The sequence below is a fragment of the Camelus ferus genome, chromosome 26 (genome assembly GCF_009834535.1).
Source record: "Camelus ferus isolate YT-003-E chromosome 26, BCGSAC_Cfer_1.0, whole genome shotgun sequence".
Lineage (NCBI taxonomy): Eukaryota > Metazoa > Chordata > Mammalia > Artiodactyla > Camelidae > Camelus > Camelus ferus.
This window is the reverse complement of record NC_045721.1, coordinates 4,247,667-4,262,528: the sequence shown is the minus strand read 5'-3', so window position 1 is coordinate 4,262,528 and position 14,862 is coordinate 4,247,667. Positions and strand designations below refer to the sequence as shown.

General features: G+C 46.8%; 1 protein-coding gene across 1 annotated transcript in view; it reads left to right on the top strand.

The window, feature by feature from the left end:
- The first annotated feature begins 2,329 nt into the window (after positions 1 to 2,329).
- Positions 2,330 to 14,862, top strand: part of TACC1 (transforming acidic coiled-coil containing protein 1) — a 93,374-nt gene continuing 80,841 nt past the window's right edge. Inside the window, exon 1 of the mRNA XM_032468452.1 lies at positions 2,330 to 2,439. The gene's annotated coding sequence lies outside the window, so the exon portion shown is untranslated. The remainder of the gene's footprint in view (positions 2,440 to 14,862) is intronic.

Here is a 14,862-nt window from a genome sequence, read left to right as displayed (position 1 = left end):
TGAATGAATGGGTGATATTTGCAATCCTAACACAGAACGTGGTAGGCAGTAGGGGGACTAGACAGGCAGCGTAAATAAAATGAATCTGGAAAAAAAGCAACCCATCTTGATCCCACCAAGTAAAACTGCAAAATACACTTCTCAGAAGCCCAGCCGCCCTTCTGTGAAGTGGGGGTAACAATACCTTGCAGAGTTGTGGTGTCAGATTGCTTTCTCTCTGAGGAGGCCTGGGACAGACCTGGGACACCCTTGAGGCATTAACCAATGCTATACATACAGCTCCTTAAATTCAGGATGGTCCCTCTCCCACAAACCAATCCCATCTTTGGCCTTCTGTGAAATATTTAGATTTAACCTTGAAAGGACTGAGCTTTCGTCCCACTCTGTCTTTTGCAGGCCTGATCATTACACCTGTGTCTACATTCATGCTACCAAAGCTGCTAGTTTAAAAAGTGAAAGGAGGTGACTGATCCAGTGGATTTTGCTCTCAAGATGAGAATTAGAAGTGCCATCTCCTCAATCTGTCCTGGAATCATCATTACTTCCCTGGGGCAAGGTGTGCCACCCAGCTACACACTCTCCAAGTCTGCAGAATTAGACTTTCTGCTTTGTTTATTATTTGGATGTCAAATAGACTCAATCTGTCAACCTCTGAAAAAGAATATATATATATATACTGAATCACTTTGCTGTACACCTGAAACATTGTAAATCAACTGTAATTTTTAAAAAGGAAAATAAAAAACAAATAAAAAAACAGAGTATGATTCTTGAGATTGAGGACAAAAACCAAGAGAGGGGGTTCTGTGTTTATTACACGGTTATGTTAAGTATGTTTAAACATAAGTAAGCATACAATTAAATATTTTTAATGATGGGATGAATTTTGTTGATTAGGATTATCTCCACAGTAAAGTGTGTTTGAAATGACAGAATCTCTAAATTTCAGAATGTAATTGCATGTCAATGACTTCCCAGTTCAGGTACCAAACTCAAGCTAGAAGAGAAAAATATCACCTAAGTCAGTTTGGCTTCACTAACTAGATAAAAATGATATGTAATCTGCACATCAACTCAACAATCTAAAAATTGTTAGTCTCAGCCTAGTATGTACACCATATAATTTTTGTAAATGAAAGACACTTCTAAAACAGATGAAACCTTCTATCCTCATGAACTGGCACAAAATTTTTTCTTATAATTTTGCTTGCACTATTAATTTGCTTATAACCCACCTTCTTTTAATAAATAGAGGAGAAGTTCTCATTTCCTGTTTGTGGACAAATCCCCCAATTAGCACTGTGAGAACCACGGTGTTTTATTGCAGGGGTCAACGAGGACCCCCAAAGGTTCCCAATTTATGGTGGCATTTGACAGTTCACAGACATGCGCCCCCTCCAGGCGATGGCCAACAACTGAATCTTAGGATGTCTGCTCACCTCATGCACCCCCACCCCAGCTCTTACCGCCTCATCCCTAGGGTGGGGGTAGGGGCGCCGAGGAGGCAGAGTTTGCAGCTAGAACTGGACCCCATTTGGGAAGGAGACCAATTTCTGTGATTCCATCATAGAAAGACCTAGAACTAAAAGAGGGCCTTAAAGACAATCGTCACTCCTGCTTACAAAACAGCACAGACGCTCTACTGTGGGCGGAGGTGTGCGCACGTGGATGGCGACCCCCCGCGGGACCCTGTGAACCCACAACCCCAGGACATTTTCACTGACATCTTCCGTCAGTGATTAGTGCTGTAATTTTTTTAACTAGAAGGGGAGGGGGGGAAAACAGTCAAGAGTGATGTGGGTGTGTATATTTCTTGGAATTCAGAGGTTCGGGGAACGCGGAAGTGGGGAACCCACCAAAAATATCCCTAGTACAGAAGTTGGCAAAACAAACAGCTCTTACTTTTTTTTTTAAAGCTGAAATGTGTAACAGGAGAAATTCTCTCACAAGGGGAAAGTGTTCCTAAGCCAAGTTCAGGCGGAGGAAAAATTTTCCAGCATGTCAGGAACGAAGCTGACGTTCCATTAAGTAACCAAAAAAAAAAGTTCTGGAGGAAAGAGGAAGGAAGAAAAGGCACCAAAATTAAGACGGCGCTTTCCATTCCAGACGGCGCAGCTGAGCGCGCTTGGGAAGTTGCCTGGGAAGGGAGGGAGCAGCCGACTTCTCCCCGGAGGTCCCGGCCCCAGCGGATGTTTCCTGTCCTGCCCCAGGACCTTCAAGCCGAAGCTTACAAAACATCCTTTCCCCTGGAACCGAGCGCTCGGTGCGGAGACCCTCCCCTCCCCGCCTCGGCGACCTCGGAGCCCGCCCTCCGCTTCCTCCCGCGCAGCCCCTCCCTCCCGGAGCCGCGGCGCCCGGCCCGGAGCGCGGAGAGGAAGGGTCCGCGGTAGCAGGTGGCGCCACCGGGAGAGAGGAGCCCCGGGGACCGCCGCCCGCGAGGTAGGAACCGGGGCTGCACGTCCTTGGGTCATCTGACATCTATTGAGCAAAGCGGGGCGGGGGAGGGGGGACCTTGACCTTCCAGCCTCGGGCTGCGGGCATTTTCTTGCTGATGGGTGTGCGTGGTGGGTGAGTGGGCTCCGAGAAGGTCACGCATTTCTTTTCCCTCTCTTTCCAAATGTAACTTTGGCTCTTGGGCGCCTGAAAGCACACGTTTTGTTGGCGTTCTGGTGTGGAAAGTGTTAGGGCTGAATTCTGGGGATTCCCGAGATTTTTTTTTCTTTTTGGGGGGAAGGGGTGTGGGGAGGGAATCCGGAATGTCAAGGGGAATTCGTAAATTACCTTCAGCACTGAAGGGATTCAGGAAGAAGGGAGCGCTATGGAAGCTTGAGGAAAAGGCATTTTCGCCTGGATGAGCTGGGGTCTAGTTATGTCCCCAGGACCTGGGTCGCGTGTCCTTCTGCCCCCCTCCCCCGGCAAAATGCTCCCTGCTTCCCTCTCTCCCGCCCGCCGTCCTGGGAACACACCCCTGGAGCTGCTCCTCCCGCGTGGGGCTGTGGCACGAGTCCCAGTGCTGTGCGCTTAAGGGCAGAGCCCAGATGCCTGGAGACTTGGATGTCTGTCCGTCTAGGGTAGAGCGAACCGGTCCACCCGGAAGGTTGCATGTGACCCTGGTCTCCGTTAGGGACATGCCCCAGCAGCTGGTTGCTGATAGTCTAGCCTTGGCAGCCTGTGCTGAGATTGGACTGACCCAGAGAACTCAGCATGGCTTCTGCACAAATGTTCAAAATTTTATGAAGCATTTCAAATGCCCTTTCTCTGAACTCCAATGGCCTTTACTTCTCTGCAGTGCACATTTTGCTCCTTATCAGCACACTGCCTTGCACTGTTCTCTGACAAGCGAAATAAACAGGAGAGTGAACTGGCCAGCCCAGTCAGGACCTATCAGTTGATCCCAAGACAAGACAGTAAGGAACTCTTTTTGAGCCCTGGCTGTGCCAGGCACCACTCTAAAGGAGGTGAATGTTAACATCCTCAGCCCGGTTTTGTGGGTGGGTGACTTTGGACGAGTTCTGTGTCCTCAGCCTCAGTTTTCTCATCTGTAAAATGAGACAGTAATGACTCCAACCTCACAGAGGTGTGGCAAGAGGTATGTTCATTTCAAAAGGTTATTTTATTAAAGCAGGTGAACAATACAGGCTGGTCTCCCTGTCCTCAGAGTGTGCAGTGTAGATGGGGGGGGGGGATCTCTTGCCACTGAAAAGCGGCTGGGTTCTGTAGGAGGTACCAAGAGTGCCTTGTTAGGATTTGTACCTTAATGAGGACATTGGATTTCACTTGCCAGCCAGTGCAAGCCCATAGGTGTCAGCTCACTAGGCTCTAAGCTCCCTAAGGGCAGGGTTCGTATTGTATACAGGTTCAGTGTGCGTGGATTCAGCCAAAAGGAAGGAAGGAAGGAAGGAAGGAAGGAAGGAAGGAAGGAAGGAAGGAAGGAAGGAAGGAAGGAAGGAAGGAATTACAGAAAATTCCAAAAAGCAAAACTTGGGTTTGCACTGAAACTATTTACATAACATTTACATTGCATTTCCAACTGTTTACATGGCACTTACATTGAAGTACAGCTGATTTACAGTGTGTTTGGTTTTATAAGTCATCTAGAGATGACTTAAAGTATAAGGGAGGATGCAGTGCAGGATGTGCATAGGTTGTATGTAATTACTATGTCATTTTATATAAGGGACTTGAGCATCAGTGGACTGTGGTATCTGCAAGCATCCTGGAACCAAACCCCACCCCAGCCCCGGGGAAACCCAGGGATGACTATGTATTTTTTTCCCTTAAAAAAAAGTTTCTCAAACTGTGGTCTAAGGACCTCATCACTCTTGAGAAGGGATGCAGGGTCCCCTCTGGGGAAGAATTCAGCAGGGAGCCTGTGGGTGCCCAGGAGGCTCCTCTTCCCACTCCCAGCAAAGCAGCTCTATCTCTACCCGACTTACATGTTGGGGCAACCAGCTGAAAGATTTGAAAACAATTTGCAGAACTGCTCACCTGAAACAGGTGATGTTGTATGCAGGCAGAACAGAACTGCTCATGGAACGGCGTTGATTTACAGACTGATCTCCAGCTTGGCCCTGTCTAGGCTCTCACTTGGCCCTCCCCATCGCCTCCCACGTCATGACCATCTCCTGCCGCAGGAATCCCCCAGGAGTGGTCGGCACCGACCAGGCTCAGCAGATGAGTTCTGCCGTCTCAGGCAGCTGGTCCTCAGGTTCAGGGACAGACAAGGGCCAGGACCCCAGAGCGCTCATGTTCCAACCTGGCCTCTCTTTGAATCTTTTCTGACAGTCTTAAGTCACTGTGAGCTCGATTCTGCTCGCGGTGACAGGTTGCGTGACCAATGATCACAGTAGCTGTTACTGATCTGCCTTTATGATGACAGCTTACTTACTGAGCCAGGCAGTGTGCTGAGCACGTTACGCAGAGTAGCTCACGTCATCCCCACAAAAGCCCTATTCCCCGCTCTGCTGACGGGCAGTCCAAAGGTGGAGGTGTTACGTGACTTGACCAAGGGCATCCAGCCAGTTGGTGCTGAAGGTGGGATGGGAGCCCCATCCCCCGAGTCTGAGCCACGCTGCCTTGAATATTTTTGCAGCCCCACTGGACAGAGGTAAGAGGGATATTGTTCTGAGTGCATTTCTTTCATATTTTTGGCAAAGAATGTCCCCCGAGAATAGGCTGGGAGGACAGAGTGGCAGGGCCAGGACAGAACGTTCCGTGGAGGAAGTGTGCTGCTGTGAAAAAAGTATTCAGGGACTGGGGAGAAGGGTATATAGCTCAGTAGTCAGAGCACATGCTTAGCACTCACAAGGTCATGGGTTCGATCCCCGGTACTTCCATTAAAGTAACTAAATAAATAAGCCTAATTACCTCTCCCTCCAAAAAACAAAAACAAAAACCCACAAGCAAAATAAATAAAATGTCTTTTTTTAAAAAAGTAGTCAGGATTCCTGTCCAAGCTGTGCCTCAGGGAAACTTCACCCCTCCTGAGAGGTGGGGAGGTTTAGTGGGAAAGGACCAGCTCTGTTGCCAGACTCCCTGGGTTCAAATCCTAGCTTTGCCGCAAATTAGCTCAGTCATCTTAGTCAAATTATCAAGATAACGACATTTCGTGTAGAGGGTTGATAATGACAGTACTTTATCGTAAAGATGGTATTATGATGGCTTAGTCCATCTAAAGCATGTAGAGCTGTGCCTGGCACATAGTAAGCACTCAATAAATATGTAATTATGTGTAAAAGGGTTGGGTTCACCTTAGGGAAGGTAGTTGGGGGGCAGGCTGGAAATAAGAAGTAACTGGTGTTTGAGACTGTAAAATGGGAGCCAACAATTTAACTGTGAGCTGGGGAGAGGAGGGCTGTGCCTGGACCCCAGCCAGGAAGGACCCGCGGGTCCCTGAGAAGAGACAGCGTAGAACCTACGAGAAAGAGCTCAGGTGTTCTCTCCGAAGTTTAAAAAAAACAGAAACAACTAGTCTTTAAGATGGGCTTTGCCAAATTGGATCCAGTGATTCAATAAAGTATAACTTATTTATCTTTGCAGTTATGGAAATGAGTCCCACCTCTGACCTATTGTCATTTCAGAAAAAAAAAAAAACAACAAAATACCTTACTTGTAAATGCCACTGGCTGAACCGCTTGTATTTTTGGAAGGATGACTTGAAGATTTCAAGCTGAGATATAAAATTTAAGAGCTAAATATAGCTGATGAAAAAAACATGACTTACAAAAGAATTCTGTGGTTTTTTTCAAAGAACAGCTCTGTGAGCGCTGCCTAAGTCTAGGTTAAATTTGCAATGATTTTTAAAGTAGTGTGCACCAGTTTGCCAACCTTCACTGGAAGTAAAAGTTGGCAAGAAATAATTACTGTCTGACATTTACTGAGCACTTCTTATGAGTTAGGTGTTGTGCTCAGTGCTTCACATGTAATTTCTCACTTCTTTAACCCTCATGTCCATCTATCAGGTGAATACAGTTGAACCTTAAACTGCATGGGTCCACGTATACAAGGATTTTCAATAAATACTTGCAGTCCTATAGGATCTGGGGTTGGTTGAATGCACGGATGTGGAATCTCGGATACGGAGGGCTGGCTGTAAAGTTACACTTGGATTTTCGACTGTGGGGAGAGTTGTGGACCCTAACGCCCTCGTGTCATTCAAGGGTCAACCGTACTACTGTTATCCCTAGTTTACAAATAAGGATAACAAAGCTTAGAGAAGGAAATGATACGCACAGAACCACACGGCTGTGAAGTGATAGGGTGGGGATTCTGACTCAGGACTGTCTGGTTGGGTCTTGGTGCTTAAATCTTACATTTTGGGTGCAGCCTTTATGGAGACAGTATGGAGGTTCCTTAAACAACTAAAAATAGATTTATCATATGATCCAGCAATCCCACACCTGGGCATATATCTGGAAAAGACAAAAACTCTAATTTGAAAAGATATATGCGCCCCTAATGTCATAGCAGCACTATTTACAACAGCCAAGATGTGGAAGCTACCTAAATGTCCATGGACAGGTGATTGGATAAAGAAAATGTGGTATATATACACAATGGAATAGTACTCAGCCATAAAAAAGGATGAAATAATGCCATTTGCAGCAACATGGATGGACCTAGAGATTATCATACCAAGTGAAGTAAATGAGAAGGAGAAATAAAAATACCATATGATACCACTTATATGTAGAAGCTAAAAAGAAGATACAATGAACTTATTTACAAAACTGAAACAGACTTATAGAAAACAAATTTATGGTTACAGGGGGAAAGGAGTAGGGAGGGATAAATTGGGAGTATGGGATTTGCAGATACTAACTACTATATATAAAATGGATAAATAACAGAATCCTAGTATATAGCACAGGGAAATATATTCAATATCTTGTAATAATCTATAATGAAATAGATTTGGAAAAATCTAATCCTCCCTGATTTAAGCCTTTTCTACGTGTTTGAGGAGGGCTGTATCTGGAAGGGGACGGAGGGAGCATTAACTCACAAGCCTCTTAGGCATTTGGAGAGGAGGGGGTCAGAAGATGCAAAGGTACCAGACAGGAGAGGCTCCTTGCAGCCGCACCGAGGTCAGCAGACTGTGTCTGGGGACTAGGCGTGGGGAAGCTCATGAAGCGAGTTGTACTTCACCCTTCTCCCTGTGCTCCCAGAGGCCCGCTGTCTCCAGGGATCTGTCCCTCCTTTTCTGCAGGGATCTCGGTTGCTCGCTGGCAAGACAAAGGGGGCCCCAGCTGCAGCCTCCCATGGAGCTGCTCTTAGCACTGAACCCCCTTCGTGTCCCTTATCTAAAATGAATTCCCTTAGTTGCTGTCCCTCCGGCCCTCCTTGGCCCGTGCTTGACTGTCAGCAAACCACTGGAAAGTGATGAACAGATGAGCACAGGTGCATCTCTAGTGGGAGACGGATTTCACTGTGGCAGCAAATAGGGAGCATTCTGGAGGCGGGAGGCTCCCCAGACACCCCCTACCCAGCCCCCCAGTTGTTACCTGCTCCATTCTGGAAAGACAAGCTCCTTTCTGAGGGTCTGGGGTTACTTGATGGAGGAGCTGTGCATGTGAATTCTCCAGACCTTTATAGCATTGACTCAACCCAGACAGCTCCCGGCAGCAGCATGAAGTGGGTGACGTCTTTCCTCGGTGCTCAGAGTTCTTTGTCTGTCTGTCTGTCTGTCTGTTCTTTTCTCTTGCCTAGCGTCCCCTTTTCCACCCACTTTCTCAGCGTCTCATATGCAGACTCCTCCTTCTTTCCCCATCGCTAGTAACGCCTTCAGGCCCTTCAGTTCACTGAACAACCGTAAAGCACACATTATCCACATGTGTGCGTGTTTATAAGAATCAATTTTTTTCCTTTCTTTCTTTTTTTCTTTCTTTCTCTTTCTTTCTTTCTTCCTTTCTCTCTTCCTTCCTTCCTTTCTTTCTTTTCCTTCTCTCCTTCTTTCTTTCTCTGGAGACAAGATGACCATGGAATTTATGAATCCATGAGCAGTGTGGGGAAGGGTATAAGGATTTGGAATATAGGTCCTTCCTACACGATAAACCAGGACTCACGTGGGTCATTAGTGATTGTAGAGGCCTTAGCTTAGTGACCAGGGGTGGGGTCAGGGGAAGGAAGGAGATCTGTGGTATCTCCCAGGCCTCCCAAGACAGACAGGAAAGTACACACCCTCTGTGCTTTCAACCCTGGAGGGCTCCCTTAGCCTCACCCTCTGTTTACAAAAAGAGGTTCCCAAGAGACAGAAGCAGACGGGAGGATTTGGAAAAGCAGGACCCAATACTGAACAAAATGTTCCAAGGCAACAGAGAAGGGCTTGGTGTATGTTCACTGGTCTACGCGGGGCTCTTCTGGACCCTTGGAACTTTCCATAGCTTAACTCGCTGGCTAATTATTACCAGCTGTGTGGTTGCTGACAGCCACCTCTGTGCCAGGCCTGCCAGCCGAGTTCCGGGCTAGCCTGAGGGCTGCACCAGCCGCCGTCGGGGGCTGAGGTCCCTGGAGTTTTCTTCAGGAACAAGCAGGGGGCCCCGGGCTGCCCACCTGCCTGCAGCTTGAGTGACTGGCCTTTCTGCTGCCTCCTGGCCTCTGGCTGCTTGTTGTCCAGAGCCCCGTCTGGTTTTTGGGGATGTCTGAGCCGTCTGCATACCCCGCATGAGCGCGGTCAGCTCCCCCCCTGGGTGGCTCAGTGGCCCACGTGTGCAGCCCCTCTGTGCACAGATGCCAAGGGCGTCTCCGGAAAAGAGAGGCTCGCACAGGCTTTAGTAAATACACAGCTGTCAGGGCTCCAGGCACGTAGCAGCCGTAGCCTGGTGAGGCATTTGATCTGCTTCTAAAACCATGAGCCTCAGGACTGAAATGGATCTTGGAGACTTTCCAGACTAAACTCTTCATGTTACAGGTGAGGAGACCGACTCCTAGCTAAAGAGCAATTTGGCCAAGGTCATGGAGCTTGGGTCCACAAAACCAGCCTGCTGCCTGGGTGGTCTGGGGGGTGGGGTTACAGTTTCAGGGGTGCTGGGTGTTTCCATTTGCCCCTAAAGCCCCTCCCCAGCCTTCTCCTCTCCCCTCTATGTCCCGGGGGCTGACCTGAATGGCACCCTTGCATTTGGCTTCAAGTTTAAGTTCAGCCAGTGGAGGCCACGGGCAGGAGATCAGAGGCGTGGATATTTATTCCCTTTGCTCCTTTCCTGCTCCATTGCCTGGGCTGGTTGTGTCCTCTGACTGAAGGCCACACTCCTGTCACACAGCCCTGTCCCTCTGGCCCCTTAGACCCTAACCCTAACCCTAACTCCAGGGCAGCAGCAGTGCCTGCCCCACCGGGTAGCCCTGGAAAACGGCACTCTCTCATCTCCAGACTCTACTCAGCCCTCTGTCAAGGGTCCCTTTATGAAACTCTCAAACTGGACAGTGTTACCTGCCAGGGTCCTGACAGATCCATGTGGCTTTGTTGACCAGATAAAGAAAAGTCTGTATGAAAAGAGGTGAAATTTAGCAGGAGGGTGTATTTGTTTCCCAAGGCTGCTGTTAAAAATGACCATGAACTTGGCGACTTAAAACAGCAGACACTTCTCTCACAGCTCTGGAGGTCAGAAAGCCAACATCAGTATCTCTGGGCAGAAATCCAGGTGTCCACCAGGCTCCCTCCAGCGCCTCTAAGGGAGGAAGGCTGGAGTTGAGAATCTCCCTTCCCCAGCAGGTTAGGCTCTGATTAACTATTTCCCCTGAGGCCTTGTTAAGAAGAACGGAATGCTGGCGGGTGTCAAATGGTTTCCTTCCGCAACCCCAGCCAGAAGCCCAAGGGGATTTTCCTCTGATATTTACTGCGGGAATCTGGTCGAGCCCCTGGAGGCAAATCTCACAGTGATGTAGGGGTCCCCCGTGACTGGGTCCCCCTGGAGTTTTAAACTCTCAGAGTTGTTGACACTGAGCCCTCAGCAATTCATCAATTACAGTCCCCCCCGGCACCAGTGGTTTCCACAGTGGTCCTCATCGTCAGTCTCTGCTCCCCTAAGGTGTGACTTCCTGCATTCACGTTTGATCGCTTCTTTACCTCCTGGCCCTGTAAGATGTTCTGGGCTCATCTTGTATATTTCCTGCCCCTAGTCTTGGAATCAGCCATTTCTTCAAGTAGCCCTGGTTCCTTTTATTGGAGAATGGGGTTGAGAACCAAGGTCTGGGTGCTAGTTATGCTTGTTGCCTCTGAGGTGCTGTTGTTTCCAGGCCTTCTCAACTTACAGAGCAAGAAGATACATGTGTGTATACTAACCTGCATATACACACACATTTAAACATATCTGTAGGTAACCATCTGAATCTATACTAAGCAGAACATGAATTCACATTGCTGTGTCCAACTCTAATCCACGACCTCATGGATCTTTCTAGACCTCCCCTTGCTTGTCTATAACTTCCCACGCCGACAACGAGAAATCTGGCTCCAGCCACCTTCCGTCCATTTACTTCATTGTTCAATTGCAACATGCACGGATAGCGGTTTTAGAACAGTTAACACGTACTCCCACGGGAAATGACAGCTTTATCAGCTAGAGAACAGTGCTGGTATACAATTTCTTTGGCCCACGGTCTTATAGATGCCACTCATTTCCAATGTTAGTTAGGTCAGCGTCTTTTCCCCCACAGTCCCTCCAGTGAAGTTCTTTCAGACAGTTGTGATCCAGTTAGACTGGTCACGGTCTGCATCCCATCCTGGCAGTCCCCGCTCTCCTCAATGATTTTTCCTTAATTTATACCCAGGAAGGTTCACTCTTTGTGCCGTAAAGTTCTATGGGTTTTGGCAAATGTGTAGTGTCCTGTCCCCAGCATTACAGTATCCTATACAATAGTTTTACACCCTAAAAAAATCCTCTGTGCTTCACGTATTCAGGCTGATTGAGAGTAACACTTGGGAAAGGAAAAAGAGGAAAAGCAAGATTGGGCAGGAGAGCCTTCAGACTGTAATGCAAGCCTCTGCTGGGCCAATGCGCAGCTCCCAAGCAAAGGTTAGAGGAGTCCTGTGCTCAGCCGTTGGCTGGGGGCTGCCGGGGAAGACTGATCTCAGCTCAGAAGCAGAGGCAGACTCTTGAGTCTTCAGAGGCACTAACAGCTGGAGGTTATCAGCCAGCCACATTCCTCGAAGCTGGGTTGCTAAATCCGTTCACTTCCTTTTTTTTTTTAATTGAAGTGTAGTCAATTTACAATGTGTTAATTTCTGGCATACAGCATAGTGATTCATTTATACATATATGTATATATATACATATATTCCTTTTCATGTTCTTTTTCATTATAGGGCCATTACAAGGTATTGAATATAGTTCCCTGTGCTATACAGTAGGACCTTGTTTACCTATTTTATATATAGTACTTCTACAAATCCTGAACTCCCAGTTTATCCCTCCCCACCCTCTTTCCATTAAATCCATTCTTGACAGGGATCTGAGTGTGGTAACTCTGTGTCCTCCGGAAATATCTTTGAAATTTCCAAGCAGAGGTTGGCTGACTGTTGGTGAGGAATCTTGAGCAGAGGGATCCCTGTATCAGGTGTGATTTGGAATCAGGTGACCCCAGTGGCCTCTTCCAGCTCTGGGGCCATGACAGTCCTTCAGCCTGCTCCAATGCAGACAGCCCAGGTATTCCGTTTCTCACATGCATTCCATCTCGCGCAAGCCCTTCTCCTCTTAAGCTGACCAGCTTACGCCCTGCTCTGCCCTAGAGGAAGGATCAGGGACCAAGGATAATTCACGGAGATGCCGAGGAGCCAGAGATGCTATGGTTCCCACTTCTGATGCGCACGCCTTTCTAGATCCCAGATGCACAAGAAAATGGTTACAGTATCAATAGCAATGTGGACCACAGACTGGGGCGTAGATAAAAAGCTTGTGAGTACAGGCAAGAAGGTCGAAAAATTCAAAGCTAAGACTGCACTAACCAAATCCGGTTTGGATTTGTCCCCTCCCCGGAACATGGAAAAAGCCAAACAGCACTCCCTACTGACCCTTAGAGCCCCGCACACTGAGCCAGGTACAACGTTCTTATTTCCTTCCATCCCCACTCCTAGGGGTGCTCCTGGGCTTTTATCTGCAGGTGCAGAGCCATTCCAGAGCGGTCCTGACCTTTCTCCGCAGGAAGGTGGAAAACTTCCAGACTTCCGGAAGGAAAAGTGGCTCTGATATTTTGTTCTACCTGGCCTTACTCTGCCTTTTGTTTAACCTGCTTAACTTTAAAAGCCTGTTTTATTTTTGTAACTTGGCAGCGCTGCCTGGCTCACAGATGTCCTAAGGCAAACAGGCAAGGTCTGTATATAACCTCTTAGGACAGTCTTAGCTCCCAAGCCAAAAGGACTTTTAATATTTACTTTGTCTCTCTTTAGAGATTTACTTTGAACGCTTGCTTCTGCTTTGAAGCATTTTCAGGCTTCAAAGACCCCGTTTGTTGTGCCCAGCCAGAGAACAGTAGCATTTTTTTCCTTATATTGACACTGCTATTTTTATACAATGAATCACGCATACCAATTTTAATTCCAAAGGCTCACAATTAAAGCGCTTCCTTGAACCCAGGACACTGGCCAGCCTTCTCACCTTCCTGTCCACCCTGTCACTTCTTGGTGGAACAACTAAAGCCAGAATCTGCTGGGTCAGAGAGTGGAAATAAAGTACTGGAGGATAAAATTTCCTGACCCTTCCATCCCCAGGATCAGACAATCGGGTTAGAATCCATATTTAAATACTCAATGGTTGCTCCAGGTCTCTACTCCAAAGTTACATGAGACCCACAAACGTACTAAGAGTTAATATTCTGAGAAGACATTTGCGGTTAGTGAGTCCAGGATGTTTGAATTATAGGCAGATTCTGTCTCTGAAAACAATGCCGGAACACAAAAAAATAGCCTGCTTAAAAAAAAATAAATCAATAAAAAGCACACAAAGCACATACTGTCCTTGAGCCATTCTGTAGGAATAGAGATGACAAGTAAATGAAATTTTAAAAAAAGCAAAAGAAGTGTTTTATTTTAATTATAGTATGGTCAGCTTACAATGTTGTGTCAATTTCTGGTGTACAGCATCGTGTCTCAGTCATATATGTACATACATATATTCCTTGTCATATTCTTTTTCATTATAGGTTACTGCAAGGTACTGAATATAGTTCCCTGTGCTATCCAGTTGAAACTTGTGGTTTATCGATTTTATATATAGTTGTTAGTATCTGCAAATTTCGAACTCCCAATTTATCCCTTCCCACCCCTTTTCCCCCCTAGTAACCATAAGTTTGTTTTCTATGTCTGTTGAGTCTGTTAGAAGTTTTTTTCTTAAGTGCTTTCATTCCTCTCCTGGAGAATACAGAGTGACATTGTGAACTTGGCCGCCGTTTCCACAGAAGGAGAGCAGGGTCACAGGTCTGAGGCACCAGCTCTCCTCTGGAAACTGCCAGCTCATTATAGGTGACAGTTGCATCACCTTGAATTAGGGGAACAAAGACTTTTTTGTCCCCCAGATTTCAGCTTTGCTAGCACAAAGTGTTAGAGAACGGTCACATACAGAGTGGCTGTTGGAATTCTGGAGGAATTTCTAAGAATTAGCCTCAGGCAAAGGGCATTTGGCTGGAAACTTGCTCTGAAAACTTACCTTGTAAGTAAGCATGTGACTTCCACCTGACTTAATTTTCCTCAGTCCCAAGGGTTCCAGGGCCAGGGAAAAGGTCCCAGTCTGGGTTGCTGGCGTGGTCACTCTTCAGAGTAAACTGGGAATAAAATCAAAGACAAATCACCAAAAGTAATGTCTCTCTTTGACACTGAGTATGACTGGGAGGATTTTAAAGTAAAATTTTTAAAAATTTCCTAATTCAAAAGACAGATATGGATCTTTGTATTTGAACTAAGTCTGAATGAAGGAGAAAAAGATAGAGGGGAGAACAAAGGACCGAGTAGGAGTGGGGAAATCAGAGTCCTGGTTCTAGCTTTGGCTCTGTCTCTTAACCTTGGGCAAATCTACAGCGTATCAGGGCCTTTGTTTACTTATTTTTTTTTTAATTTAAAAATTTTGTTTGGTTTACTTATATTAAAATTAGAAGGTGGAACTAGATGGCCTGTAAAAGCCTTTCCAGCTCTGTTCTAGCAATTCGTCTCTTAGTTGTTTTGGGGTGTTTTTTTTGGTTAAGTTTAAGCCAAAACAATGATGCAAAGTGGAATATGGGTATAGACTTGCAAGAGGGTCATCTCGAGGCTGGTAGCTGGCCTCAGGCGACTCTCACCTCATGCAGTTTGCGAAGATGAGCTGACATTAAGATGGGCGTCATGACAGGCTGTTTGTATATATCTGTTGAATGAATGAGTGAATCAATCCATCAGTCAGT